The following is a 15,896-nucleotide window of genomic DNA, read 5'->3' as shown; positions in this document are numbered from 1 at the left end:
AAGTGTTCAGTGTGTACTGAGTGGCATACATTTTATTTTTTACCTTTTACCCAAGTCAGTTAAGAACAAATTCTTATTTTCAATGACGGCCTAGGAACAGTGGGTTAACTGCCTGTTCAGGAACAGAACGACAGATCAGATTTGTCAGCTTGGGGGTTTGAACTTGCAACCCTCCGGTTACTAGTCCAACGCTCTAACCACTAGGCTACCCTGCCGACCATGAGCTCTATTCTTACAGCACTTACATCATTCTCTGCACGTCTGTGGACCATATGAGTCCCTTTCAAATCACTCACACACATATATGGACATGTGTACACTGGCGTGCACAGACTTAGTCTGTTTACCCTCTCCATACCCATCCCTACAGACCTATAGTAATGCAACAGACCTAGTCTGTTTACCCTCTCCATACCCATCCCTACAGACCTATAGTAATGCAACAGACCTAGTCTGTTTACCCTCTCCATACCCATCCCTACAGACCTATAGTAATGCAACAGACCTAGTCTGTTTACCCTCTCCATACCCATCCCTACAGACCTACAGTAATGCAACAGACCTAGTCTGTTTACCCTCTCCATACCCATCCCTACAGACCTATAGTAATGCAACAGACCTAGTCTGTTTACCCTCTCCATACCCATCCCTACAGACCTACAGTAATGCAACAGACCTAGTCTGTTTACCCTCTCCATACCCATCCCTACAGACCTATAGTAATGCAACAGACCTAGTCTGTTTACCCTCTCCATACCCATCCAACAGACAGACCATACCCATCCCTACAGTAATGCAACAGACCTAGTCTGTTTACCCTCTCCATACCCATCCCTACAGACCTATAGTAATGCAACAGACCTAGTCTGTTTACCCTCTCCATACCCATCCCTACAGACCTATAGTAATGCAACAGACCTAGTCTGTTTACCCTCTCCATACCCATCCCTACAGACCTATAGTAATGCAACAGACCTAGTCTGTTTACCCTCTCTCCATACCCATCCCTACAGACCTATAGTAATGCAACAGACCTAGTCTGTTTACCCTCTCCATACCCATCCCTACAGACCTATAGTAATGCAACAGACCTAGTCTGTTTACCCTCTCCATACCCATCCCTACAGACCTATAGTAATGCAACAGACCTAGTCTGTTTACCCTCTCCATACCCATCCCTACAGACCTATAGTAATGCAACAGACCTAGTCTGTTTACCCTCTCCATACCCATCCCTACAGACCTATAGTAATGCAACAGACCTAGTCTGTTTACCCTCTCCATACCCATCCCTACAGACCTATAGTAATGCAACAGACCTAGTCTGTTTACCCTCTCCATACCCATCCCTACAGACCTATAGTAATGCAACAGACCTAGTCTGTTTACCCTCTCCATACCCATCCCTACAGACCTATAGTAATGCAACAGACCTAGTCTGTTTACCCTCTCCATACCCATCCCTACAGACCTATAGTAATGCAACAGACCTAGTCTGTTTACCCTCTCCATACCCATCCCTACAGACCTATAGTAATGCAACAGACCTAGTCGGTTTACCCTCTCCATACCCATCCCTACAGACCTATAGTAATGCAACAGACCTAGTCTGTTTACCCTCTCCATACCCATCCCTACAGACCTATAGTAATGCAACAGACCTAGTCTGTTTACCCTCTCCATACCCATCCCTACAGACCTATAGTAATGCAACAGACCTAGTCCACATGTTTTGGGTTTACCCTCTCCATACCCATCCCTACAGACCTATAGTAATGCAACAGACCTAGTCCACATGTTTTGGGTTTACCCTCTCCACACCCATCCCTACAGACCTATAGTAATGCAACAGACCTAGTCCACATGTTTTGGGTTTACCCTCTCCACACCCATCCCTACAGACCTATAGTAATGCAACAGACCTCAAAACATTATCAGCATCCCGAAGTGGATCTCAGTTGAAAGTGAACAGAAGACATTTAGTCAGTGCCTCCCACGGAGCGATAAAAAAGCCTCTCTCTATCTCTCGCTCTCTAGTCCTTATTTTTCTCCCTTCCTCTCTTTGTATTCTGTTCCTCCTTCAATATTCACTCTTCATTCCCTCTCCAGAGTTTCAGCTGCTAATCAGTATTCTGCTTAGTGTGTGTGTGTGTGTGTGTGTGTGTGTGTGTGTGTGTGTGTGTGTGTGTGTGTGTGTGCGTGCGTGTGTGTGTGTGTGTGTGTGTGTGTGTGTGTGTGTGTGTGTGTGTGTGTGTGTGTGTGTGTGTGTGTGTGTGTGTGTGTGTGTGTGTGTGTGTGTGTGTGCGCGCGTGTGTGTGCGTGTGTGTGTTAGTGCAGCAGTTGGGAAAAGACAAATGGATGTGGCAAGGGTGAGGAGTGGCCATTAGCTTTGCAGTATTAGCTCATTCTTCAAACTGATTACATGCTAGTCATGACACAAACTCTCTAACTCTGTCACACACACAAACACACACACTTATTCATAAAAACACACCTAGCTAATATTCAGAGTGAACTGCAGCTCTTGGGAGACAAGCAGAAGTAATCTAATACAGAAGGGGTTGTACAGGTCAGCACAACGATTACAGAGCTCAGAGATTTCTCCAATTATGTGCGATGGAGCAGGTGATATTAAGTCAACCATCGTCAGCTATTCTGACTATCCCCAGGACAGCTGAACAGATTGTGTGTGTGTGTGTGTGTGTGTGTGTGTGTGTGTGTGTGTGTGTGTGTGTGTGTGTGTGTGTGTGTGTGTGTGTGTGTGTGTGTGTGTGTGTGTGTGTGTGTGTGTGTGTGTGCGCACCTCCCTATTCTATCCACTGAGAGATTCCTCATTAGGGATTCTACCTAGACCTCAGAGGGGAGAGAGAGAGAGCTCTTGTGAGCCTGACTCTAAATCATCTGTTGCCACAGGCAGGGATCTGAGGGACTCTACCCTTAATGCCACAGTCCCATACACACAGAGCTGCAGTCAAACATACTCTATGTCTTCATAAAGTATCACTACTACTCTATGAGTCTTTTTACAATAGACATGTATTTATCTCACTATTGCCTCTTCTCTTTCTCCCTATTCTCTCTCTCTCTCTCTCTCTCTACCTCCCTTCCCTTTTTTCTTCTCTGTCTGTCTTTCTCCCTTTTCTCCCTTTTTCTCCCTTTCTCTCTCTCTCTCTCTCTCTCGCTCTCTTTCTCTCTCCATCCATCCCTTCCTTATCTTTCTCGCCACCCATGCTCTTGTTTGCCAGCCGTTTGCCCAGCTGCCTGTGTGTATCTGTCAGACCACCCAGCAGCCATTGCAGGTCACTATGCTAATCTCCCCCCTTTGGGCTGCCAATGATCTTCAGCTGGGGTACTTGAGAGCAGCTGGTGTACCCATGCAACTGCCTGACTAAAACCTGGTCCTTTGGCCGGGCATGAATCGCCACTGTTTACCCCTGAGTAGAAATCCTAATCACCACCCATGCAACAGCATGGTACAGGACTGGCACAAGACTGTTACTGCCACTGGCTTTTGGTATGGTGGGTAAAATCAGCTGCCAACCATTGGTCTGATTAACTAGACTTGGAACTGTCAAGGCTATGCTGAACAAGATGTTGCTGGATAAGATGTTTTTGGAAAAGATGTTTTTGGAAAATATGTTTTTGGAAAAGATGTGGTTGGACAAGATGTTGTTGGACCAGATGTTGTTGGATAAGATGTTGCTGGATAAGATGTTTTTGGAAAAGATGTTTTTGGAAAAGATGTGGTTGGACAAGATGTTGTTGGACCAGATGTTGTTGGATAAGATGTTGCTGGATAAGATGTTTTTGGAAAAGATGTTTTTGGAAAAGATGTGGTTGGACAAGATGTTGTTGGACCAGATGTTGTTGGATAAGATGTTGTTGGACCAGATGTTGTTGGACCAGATGTTGTTGGATAAGATGTTGTTGGACCAGATGTTGTTGGACCAGATGTTGTTGGACCAGATGTTGTTGGACCAGATGTTGTTGGACCAGATGTTGTTGGACCAGATGTTGTTGGACCAGATGTTGTTGGACCAGATGTTGTTGGATAAGATGTTGTTGGACCAGATGTTGTTGGACCAGATGTTGTTGGACCAGATGTTGTTGGACCAGATGTTGTTGGACCAGATGTTGTTGGACCAGATGTTGTTGGATAAGATGTTGTCCTGTAGATTTGATGTTCCATAGGCATGATACCGTGTAGATGGAGACATGATGATAAGTCTCATTTCACACCATCGGACTGAATTCCCTTCTTTTCATTCCTGCTATTACTGATTTGTTGCTTTGATGATCCCATGGTTAACTATCTAAAATTGTAGTCAGTAATGTGTCTTTTGGATTACTGTAATCTGATTACTTTCAGTTACGTTCTAATTAATTTTCCCTTAAAATGCAGAAGAAGACAACAATAATTCTTTATACACATTTGGTGTGTCATCATAGTGGTCTCAGGCTCACTAACAAAAAATCGTTAACATTTTAAATGCTGAATTGAATGTAATTGAGAAAGCAGAAAGGTCTCAATGTATTTATTTCACTAACATCCTTTCTGAATTTAAGAGTAATCCAAGAAGTAATCATGTCGTTTTTAAAAAGTATCTGTAATCTGATACAATATCTTTGCTGGTAGAGTAAGCGATTACATTTATAGTTTTTTTGTAATCAGATTACATGTAATCAGTTACTCCCCAACCCTGATCTTTGGCGTGTTGACTGTTTCTATGTCTCTGTGTGTGTAATGTTATTTGTAGGCAATGTCAGTTTCTGTGTCTCTGTGTATGTGTACGTCTGTGCCAATTACTGTGTGGGAAAATACAGTAATGCTCCACAGCATGTTTCTGACTCAATCCCACTCCATTCCAAATCCATGTAGGAAACATGGTCGCCTCAGGCCTCCTTTATCCCAGGAGATATGTGGGAACATTTCTGGAATTGTATTCACAGCAAAATCCTTAATCATTTTTGAGAGGAGGAAATGTGTAAATACACCCCATGTTGAGAGGCCTAGGGGTCCATCTGGGGTGAAAGGGGGGTAATTTAGGGGGACGGGGTGGGAATTGGGGTTGGTTCTGCCTGTACCAAGATCCCCAAACCCTGGAAAACCGGACTCAGCGCAGAACATGAGGATGTGTGGAAAGAAAATCAATGCTTAGTATTCCACAGGGATCTCATCTCAGCCCGTTGTTATTAGTGATGAGATCAGCTCCCCTGTTCTGGAGATGATGGAGGAAATACCACCCTCAAAGATGTATGTAGCAGATTTGGTTTTCTGCTTTGCTTTATCTTGTGAAGGCCTTATCTGGTGGTGAACCTCTCATTGAAGTGTAAAGCTATGAACTGACAGTGATAGACTGTGTCCAAACGTTTATCTAGCTATAGCGAGGCATGGGGATATTATTCTGGATGACTGTGGAATGTCTGTGGTATGGATGTCTTCTGTATTAGTTGTGTATGGTATTCATCATGGCACCCAACCTCACACTGTAATTATTTATATGTTTTCATTTAATTTGTTCTTTGATTGATACAATAATGGATATGAACCATTCCAGACGAGAAAACAACACCTTGTACCATCATGACTCATTATCATTTAAAGAATGTTTGGCATCTCTCTCTCTCTATCTCTCTCTTTCTCTCTCCGTCTGTGTGTCTATCCTAATTCACCTTTGTCAGTATGGAGTTGGCTTTGGACACAGATTCACAGATAAATTATAAACACTCTGCTGACGAGGCAGGCTAGTAATAAGAGATGTACACACACACTTATCTTATCAGAAATCACTGGCAGGAAATAAGATGGAAGCAGAGAGGAAAATAGAGAATGACAGAGATGTGAAGATGGGTAAAGAGATTGAAAGGAGAGGATAGAGGGCTATGTCATAAAAAAAAGTAGAAAGTGAGAATCAAAGAAAAAGAACAGGCAGGGAGGGATATGGTGAATGGGGGAAAAAGAGAGAATGAGAGACCTGAGCCTTTTTCAGCTCGATTCCTCCCTGCCATATGTAAACTGGGACTTGCATTGGTAGTGACATTTGGTGAAATTGCCTTTCTAAAGTAATCTCTTAACTTCATCAGTGGGAGGCACGGCTGTGACCGGAGCATCTGTTCTCTTCAAGAGGTCTGGAATCCAAAATCAATTCACAATACCATTCCAGAATGATGATATGGAATGTTCCACACTGGGGAATGATTGGTATATACAGTAGCTGTGTTATTGAGGTGATATTAGATGTTACGTTCCCTGCAAAATCATATGTTTGATGAGATTGAGTCTACTGTATATGAATATTTTTTATTCTCTTATATGAGGTTAGGGGTCTGGTAGAGAGAGATATTACTTGAGTGTGACAGAGTGGCTCTCTGTCCAGTTGCAGTTCACAGCTGTTTGATAACCTGATAATCATAATATAGTTCTGTGTTTCAATGCCTAGGAAACCTGTTTAATAATAGCATCTGTCCATTATTACTCTGCATTTAACCAAAGTAGTGGGTGTTTTAATATCAGATTACTATGCATCATGATATGATCATGTGACTTGTGTTGTGATTTAGATTTCATAATATATCAAATCAGAGAATGATAATGGTTGAGATTCTCTTTGACTATGAAACGCCCTATTTGTACTAAAATACTGTAGAGTAGCATCAGTATCAGTGATTGGGTGCCCTGTCGTGCATACATTACACAATCAACTGAGACCTCCTGTCACTGAAGACAAGTGTAATTACATGTAGGAAAATCACCCTTTCTCCTCCTCCCCTCTCCCTACTCGCTTCCTCCTCTTGAGTCTGTCCTCTATTGATCAGCACATATAGATCAGACAGACAGACAGTGAATAGCCTAGCACCCGTAACACCCTGTCTGTCCTGTCTGTCTGTCTGTCTGTCTGTCTGTCTGTCTGTCTGTCTGTCTGTCTGTCTGTCTGTCTGAAGCACTAATGGCCTCTGCTGTCATTGTTACATGTCTTCCTCACCTCAGCCTTTAGCACCACGCTTACACATATGCATGCACACACACACACACACACACACACACACACACACACACACACACACACACACACACACACACACACACACACACACACACACACACACACACACACCACCCGATGTTACAGGAAGGCCATAAAGATCATCAAGGACATCAACCACCCGAGCCACTGCCTGTTCACCCCGCTATCATCCATTTACATTTACATTTAAGTCATTTAGCAGACGCTCTTATCCAGAGCGACTTACAAATTGGTGCATTCACCTTATGACATCCAGTGGAACAGCCACTTTACAATAGTGCATCTAAATCTTTTAGGGGGTGAGAAGGATTACTTATCCTATCCTAGGTATTCCTTAAAGAGGTGGGGTTTCAGGTGTCTCCGGAAGGTGGTGATTGACTCCGCTGTCCTGACGTCGTGAGGGAGTTTGTTCCACCATTGGGGGGCCAGAGCAGCGAACAGTTTTGACTGGGCTGAGCGGGAACTGTACTTCCTCAGTGGTAGGGAGGCGAGCAGGCCAGAGGTGGATGAACGCAGTGCCCTTGTTTGGGTGTAGGGCCTGATCAGAGCCTGGAGGTACTGAGGTGCCGTTCCCCTCACAGCTCCGTAGGCAAGCACCATGGTCTTGTAGCGGATGCGAGCTTCAACTGGAAGCCAGTGGAGAGAGCGGAGGAGCGGGGTGACGTGAGAGAACTTGGGAAGGTTGAACACCAGACGGGCTGCGGCGTTCTGGATGAGTTGTAGGGGTTTAATGGCACAGGCAGGGAACCCAGCCAACAGCGAGTTGCAGTAATCCAGACGGGAGATGACAAGTGCCTGGATTAGGACCTGCGGCGCTTCCTGTGTGAGGCAGGGTCGTACTCTGCGGATGTTGTAGAGCATGAACCTACAGGAACGGGCCACCGCCTTGATGTTAGTTGAGAACGACAGGGTGTTGTCCAGGATCACGCCAAGGTTCTTAGCGCTCTGGGAGGAGGACACAATGGAGTTGTCAACCGTGATGGCGAGATCATGGAACGGGCAGTCCTTCCCCGGGAGGAAGAGCAGCTCCGTCTTGCCGAGGTTCAGCTTGAGGTGGTGATCCGTCATCCACACTGATATGTCTGCCAGACATGCAGAGATGCGATTCGCCACCTGGTCATCAGAAGGGGAAAGGAGAAGATTAATTGTGTGTCGTCTGCATAGCAATGATAAGAGAGACCATGTGAGGTTATGACAGAGCCAAGTGACTTGGTGTATAGCGAGAATAGGAGAGGGCCTAGAACAGAGCCCTGGGGACACCAGTGGTGAGAGCGCGTGGTGAGGAGACAGATTCTCGCCACGCCACCTGGTAGGAGCGACCTGTCAGGTAGGACGCAATCCAAGCGAGGGCCGCGCCGGAGATGCCCAACTCGGAGAGGGTGGAGAGGAGGATCTGATGGTTCACAGTATCGAAGGCAGCCGATAGGTCTAGAAGGATGAGAGCAGAGGAGAGAGAGTTAGCCTTAGCAGTGCGGAGCGCCTCCGTGATGCAGAGAAGAGCAGTCTCAGTTGAATGACTAGTCTTGAAACCTGACTGATTTGGATCAAGAAGGTCATTCTGAGAGAGATAGCGGTAGAGCTGGCCAAGGACGGCACGTTCAAGAGTTTTGGAGAGAAAAGAAAGAAGGGATACTGGTCTGTAGTTGTTGACATCGGAGGGATCGAGTGTAGGTTTTTTCAGAAGGGGTGCAACTCTCGCTCTCTTGAAGACGGAAGGGACGTAGCCAGCGGTCAGGGATGAGTTGATGAGCGAGGTGAGGTAAGGGAGAATGTCTCCGGAAATGGTCTGGAGAAGAGAGGAGGGGATAGGGTCAAGCGGGCAGGTTGTTGGGCGGCCGGCCGTCACAAGACGCGAGATTTCATCTGGAGAGAGAGGGAGAAAGAGGTCAGAGCACAGGGTAGGGCAGTGTGAGCAGAACCAGCGGTGTCGTTTGACTTAGCAAACGAGGATCGGATGTCGTCGACCTTCTTTTCAAAATGGTTGACGAAGTCATCTGCAGAGAGGGAGGAGGGGGGGAGGGGGAGGAGGATTCAGGAGGGAGGAGAAGGTGGCAAAGAGCTTCCTAGGGTTAGAGCCAGATGCTTGGAATTTAGAGTGGTAGAAAGTGGCTTTAGCAGCAGAGACAGAGGAGGAAAATGTAGAGAGGAGGGAGTGAAAGGATGCCAGGTCCGCAGGGAGGCGAGTTTTCCTCCATTTCCGCTCGGCTGCCCGGAGCCCTGTTCTGTGAGCTCGCAATGAGTCGTCGAGCCACGGAGCGGGAGGGGAGGACCGAGCCGGCCTGGAGGATAGGGGACATAGAGAGTCAAAAGATGCAGAAAGGGAGGAGAGGAGGGTTGAGGAGGCAGAATCAGGAGATAGGTTGGAGAAGGTTTGAGCAGAGGGAAGAGATGATAGGATGGAAGAGGAGAGAGTAGCGGGGGAGAGAGAGCGAAGGTTGGGACGGCGCGATACCATCCGAGTAGGGGCAGTGTGGGAAGTGTTGGATGAGAGCGAGAGGGAAAAGGATACAAGGTAGTGGTCTGAGACTTGGAGGGGAGTTGCAATGAGGTTAGTGGAAGAACAGCATCTAGTAAAGATGAGGTCGAGCGTATTGTCTGCCTTGTGAGTAGGGGGGGAAGGTGAGAGGGTGAGGTCAAAAGAGGAGAGGAGTGGAAAGAAGGAGACAGAGAGGAATGAGTCAAAGGTAGACGTGGGGAGGTTAAAGTCGCCCAGAACTGTGAGAGGTGAGCCGTCCTCAGGAAAGGAGCTTATCAAGGCATCAAGCTCATTGATGAACTCTCCGAGGGAACCTGGAGGGCGATAAATGATAAGGATGTTAAGCTTGAAAGGGCTGGTAACTGTGACAGCATGGAATTCAAAGGAGGCGATAGACAGATGGGTAAGGGAGAAAGAGAGAATGACCACTTGGGAGAGATGAGGATCCCGGTGCCACCACCCCGCTGACCAGAAGCTCTCGGGGTGTGCGAGAACACGTGGGCGGACGAGGAGAGAGCAGTAGGAGTAGCAGTGTTATCTGTGGTGATCCATGTTTCCGTCAGTGCCAAGAAGTCGAGGGACTGGAGGGAGGCATAGGCTGAGATGAACTCTGCCTTGTTGGCCGCAGATCGGCAGTTCCAGAGGCTACCGGAGACCTGGAACTCCACGTGGGTCGTGCGCGCTGGGACCACCAGATTAGGGTGGCCGCGGCCACGCGGTGTGGAGCGTTTGTATGGTCTGTGCAGAGAGGAGAGAACAGGAATAGACAGACACATAGTTGACAGGCTACAGAAGAGGCTACGCTAATGCAAGGAGATTGGAAAGACAAGTGGACTACACGTCTCGAATGTTCAGAAAGTTAAGCTTACGTAGCAAGAATCTTATTGACTAAAATTATTAAAATGATACAGTACTGCTGAAGTAGGCTAGCTGGCAGTGGCTGCGTTGTTGACACTACACTAATCAAGTCGTTCCGTTGAGTGTAATAGTTTCTACAGTGCAGCTATTCGGGGGCTAGCTGGCTAGCTAGCAGTGTTGATTACGTTACGTTGCGTTAAAAGAACGGCAATAGCTGGCTAGCTAACCTAGACAATCGCTCTAGACTACACAATTATCTTTGATACAAAGACGGCTATGTAGCTAGCTATGTAGCTAGCTACGATCAAGCAAATCAAACCGTTGTGCTGTAATGAAATGAAATGAAAATGTGATACTACCTGTGGAGCGAAGCGGAATGCGACCGGGTTGTTGAGTGGGAAGTTATATTCTGTAAACGTTGGCTAGCTGTTAGCTGTTAGCTGTTAGCTGTTAGCTAGCTAGCAGTGTCTCCTACGTTAAGGACGACAAATAGCTGGCTAGCTAACCTCGGTAAATTAAGATAATCACTCTAAGACTACACACTCTAAACTACACAATTATCTTGGATACGAAGACAGCAAAGACAACTATGTAGCTAGCTAACACTACACTAATCAAGTCGTTCAGTTGAGTGTAATAGTTTCTACAGTGCTGCTATACGGTGGACGTTAGCTATGTGGCTAGCTGCTGGGCAGTAGACTACGTTAGGACGACGAAATACGATAATTACGCAATTATCTTTGATACAAAGACGGCTATGTAGCTAGCTAAGAAGAAATTGCTAAGATTAGACAAATCAAACCGTTGTACTATAATGAAATCCAGAAGGCGAGGTCAGTACAGGTGCATCAAAGCTGGGACCGAGAGACTGAAAAACAGCTTCTATCTCAAGGCCATCAGACTGTTAAACAGCCACCACTAACATTGAGTGGCTGCTGCCAACACACTGTCATTGACACTGACCCAACTCCAGCCACTTTAATAATGGGAATTGATGGGAAATTATGTAAATATATCACTAGCCACTTTAAACAATGCTACCTTATATAATGTTACTTACCCTACATTATTCATCTCATATGCATACGTATATACTGTACTCTATATCACCGACTGCATCCTTATGTAATACATGTATCACTAGCCACTTTAACTATGCCACTTTGTTTACATCTCATATGTATATACTGTACTCGATACCATCTACTGTATGCTGCCCTGTACCATCACTCATATATCCTTATGTACATATTCTTTATCCCCTTACACTGTGTATAAGACAGTAGTTTTGGAATTGTTAGTTAGATTACTTGTTGGTTATCACTGCATTGTCGGAACTAGAAGCACAAGCATTTCGCTACACTCGCATAAACATCTGCTAACCATGTGTATGTGACAAATAAAATTTGATTTGATTTGATTTTGACACACACACACACACACACACACACACACACACACACACACACACACACACACACACACACACACACACACACACACACACACACACACACACACACACACACACACACACACACCTTTGTCAAGATGTGTAAATACACAGTCAAGCTAATTGCATGCCTATACCCAAAGCGTGATCACTGATCCTATCTGATCGGGTTCAGTATAGCAAGCTTGATAGTGTCCGTGTTGAAGATCGTCTTCACTTCCATACAGCTCTGGTACAGTTATCTATCTGTCAGAGCTAGAAGCTCGTTGTCTGCATCACACATCAATCCTTTTCCCAGGGGCCTTTGCAGTGGAAGGTAGATGTCATGCTGTGACACCGTGCCAAATCCTCTGCGTTGATTGAACGAAGGAGTGAGAAAGAGAGAGAAACCAGAAATCTGGACACAATAACTGAGTCTTTGTGATTATTGTGGCCTTTGTCCACCAAATAGGGGAACTGATCAATGTTTTACATTGTATTTATTTATTTTGCCTTTATTTAATCAGGCAGGCCAGTTGAGAACAAGTTCTAATTTACACCTGCGACCTGGCTAAGATAAAGCAAAGCAGTGCGACAAAAACAACAACACAGAGTTACACATGGGATAAACAAACGTACAGTCAATAACACAATATAAAAATCTGTATACAGTGTGTGCAAATGAAGTAAGGAGATAAGGCAATAAATAGACCAATAGTGGCAAAGTAATTACAATTTAGCAAATTACACTGGAGTGATATACTGTAATTGCAGATGAGGATGTGCAAGTAGAAATACTGGACTGCAAAAGAGCAGAAAAACAAAAACAAATATGGGGATGAGGTAGGTAGTTGGTTGGATGGGCTAGCTGCAGAGATCGGTAAGCTGCTCTGACTGCTGACACTTAAAGTTAGTGAGGGAGATATAAGTCTCCAACTTCAGTGATTTTTGCAATTCGTTCCAGTCATAGGCAGCAGAAAACTGGAAGGAAAGGCGGCCAAAGGAGGTGTTGACTTTAGGGATGACCAGTGAAATATACCTGCTGGAGCGCATGCTAAGGGTGGGTGTTGCTATCGTGACCAGTGAGCTGAGATAAGGTGGAGCTTTACCTAGCAAAGACTTATAGATGACCTGGAGCCAGTGGGTTTGGTGACAAATATGTAGCGAGGACCAGCCAACAGGTCGCAGTGGTGGGAAGTATATGAGGCTTTGGTGACAAAACAGATGGCACTGTGATAGACTGCATCCAATTTGCTGAGTAGAGTGTTGGAGGATATTTTGTAAATTACGTCACCGAAGTCAAGTATCGGTAGGATAGTCACTTTTACAAGGGTATGTTTGGCAACATGAGTGAAGGAGGCTTTGTTGCAAAATAGGAAGCCGATTCTAGATGTAATTTTGGATTGGAGATGCTTAATGTAAGTCTGGAAGGAGAGTTCACAGTCTAACCAGACACCTAAGACTTTATAATTGTCCACATATTCTAAGTCAGAACCGTCCAGAGTTGTGATGCTAGTCGGGCGGGCGGGTGCGGGCAGCGATTGGTTGAAGAGCATGCATCTAGTTTTACTTGCATTTAAGATAAGTTAGAGGCCACTGAAGTAGTGTTGTATGGCGTTGAAGCTCGTTTGGAGGTTTGTTAACACAGCGTTCAAGGAAAGGCCAGATGTATACAGAATGGTGTCGCCTGCGTAGAGGTAGATCAAGGATTCACCAGCAGCAAGAGCGACATCATTGATATATACAGAGAAAATAGTCAGCCTGAGAATTGAACCCTGTGGCACCCCCATAGAGACTGTTAGAGGTCCGGACAACAGGTCCTCCGATTTGACACACTGAACTCTATCTGAGAAGTAGTTAGTGAACCAGGCGAGGCAGTCATTAGAGAAACCAAAGCTGTTGAGCCTGCCGATAAGAATACGGTGATTGACAGAGTCAAAAGCCTTGTCCAGGTCGATGAAGACAGTTGCACAGTGCTGTTGCACAGTGCTGTCTTTTATCGATGGCGGATATGATATCGTTTAGGACCTTGAGCGTGGCTGAGGTGCACCCGTGACCAGCTCGGAAACCTGATTGCATAGATGAGAAGGTACGGTGGGATTTGAAATGGTTAGTGATCTGTTTGCTCACTTTGCTTTCGAAGACTTTAGAACAGCAGGGCAGGATGGATACAGGCCTGTAACAGTTTGGGTCTAGTATGTCTTCCCCTTTGAAGATTGGGATGACTTTTTAATTAAGATGTCAAGCCCTAGGGAAGCTTGTTCCAACAGACTACTACTAACTGAATGTCCTTCAATGCTTGAAGATTGTTCGGGAGAGAATAAACTTGGTTAACACTTTTTATGATCCATCTGTCTATGCACACATAATACTGCATTTAATACTTGCTACAATCCTTTAAAAAATGCATAACAGGCTATATGAATGCATAGCTTAATCACTCTAACAGAATTCATAAAGCATTACTCACAGAGATTCACAGAAAGTATTCCCCAAATAATGCAGTGGAATTACAAATCCCAAATCTCTCTAGATAACCTTTTTTTCTGCATCACAGATCCCATCATGGAAGTCTGTGCTCTTAGGATTGTGTCTTGTCTGAGAACAGTGTATATTGTTTTTCCTGAAGGATGGAAACAGAGAGAAGACTCCAAAGCTCTTTTGGAAAACATAGAGCAGCCATGCAAGACGAGGGATTGTGGTGACTATGAATGTCTGATAAGAAGAACTGAGACGGAATCATTCACAGGGACGAGAACTTACAGTAGGTTTCATATTGGAGGGTTGGGATGAGGCATAGCGGAACACACATAGGAACTCATAATATGGATGGTGGACTGGTAAGGAATGTGAAAACGAGGTGATAGGGAATGTATGTCATGTCATTGAAGGGGCATTTGAAGATACATTCACAAGGATGGAGTTCTGGGATGAATAGAACAGAGAGAAACATTGAGAGAAAGAGAGAGATGGATCGAGTGGGATTTGAACAAGTGCATTTGGATTCCATCCCCTTATGAAGTAGCCTAGACATACCCTCCACTCACCGACTAGTTAATACTCCTCTTCCCCTCTCCCTCTCTCCCTGGAGGTAAAGCTACAGTAGAACTGTATACTCCTCTTTTTGTTCTCCCGCTGCATCCATTACATACGTCTCCCTGCCTGAATGCAATGCATGTCCGGGATGCTTTTCTCTAGGCGCCCATAGTGTATGCAATGTATTCACATCAGGTTCCTTGATGCCTGTATTTTTGCAGAATCATACCAGATTGACGCTTATCAATGATATCATGTTGGCATCACTTGCTTCCATTGTATATCATTAACTCAGTAGACATAGCTCTCAGGGCTGTAGTGGAGCATACTCTAACTGTACACCAGCGACTCGCTAATCATGTACATAATGCAATTTATACATGTTATGCAAGAGAGACTGGAGTGCCTCTGCCAGGTCTGGCGGTAGTACAAGGTCAGAGTGGAAACATGTTTCCCTTTCTGGAATGTGTCTGACTTGGCATCTACAGAAATATGTCTGATCCAACTCCACTTCTATAACTGATAGGGAGACTCTGTTGAGTCATCAGGAATCTATTCAAGGTTGGCATTGGACTCATACTGCATTCCATTCAGTGTTTGCATTCTGGTTGCATCTGGTTAGAGTTTGGCTGGAGGGACTGTATGATAAGCAGTATGTGGTCATCTTTTGGATGGCTGAAGAGTGGAATATTGCCGATAGGGAGGATAGGGTCATATTTTATTGGAAAGAAGGGTGGATGAAAGACTTGAGTCTGTCGGGGAGGTCTGGGACAAACAGAGAACATCAGTCTTCTCTTTCTCCTTTCCTCTGTCGTTATTCCTCCCGCCTCTTCTCTCCAGCTCTCGCTCTCTCCCTCCATCTCTCTTTTCCTCTCTCCACAACGGCTCCCATCTGGTTGCTATGGAAACTCCACATATGTCTCCCACAGCTGTTTTTCAGTTTTCCCCAAAATGACAGCTGGTTGTTTTCTCTCTCTTTCTCGCACACTCTCCCCCTCTCTCTCTTTGCGGTCAAACAGCCTGATGAAACAGAGCACACAGACAAACACACTCTCCCTCTCTCTCTTCA

At 45.3% G+C, this 15,896-nt stretch overlaps 1 protein-coding gene across 3 annotated transcripts in view; it reads left to right on the top strand.

Moving 5' to 3' along the window:
* Nucleotides 1–15,896, top strand: part of LOC118372757 (unconventional myosin-XVI) — a 260,749-nt gene that overhangs the window by 69,008 nt on the left and 175,845 nt on the right. The gene's annotated exons all lie outside the window — the stretch shown is intronic.

This window comes from Oncorhynchus keta, chromosome 7 (assembly GCF_023373465.1).
Source record: "Oncorhynchus keta strain PuntledgeMale-10-30-2019 chromosome 7, Oket_V2, whole genome shotgun sequence".
Taxonomy (NCBI): domain Eukaryota; kingdom Metazoa; phylum Chordata; class Actinopteri; order Salmoniformes; family Salmonidae; genus Oncorhynchus; species Oncorhynchus keta.
The sequence above is the reverse complement of the archived record's forward strand: the minus strand, read 5'-3'. Positions and strand labels throughout refer to the sequence as shown.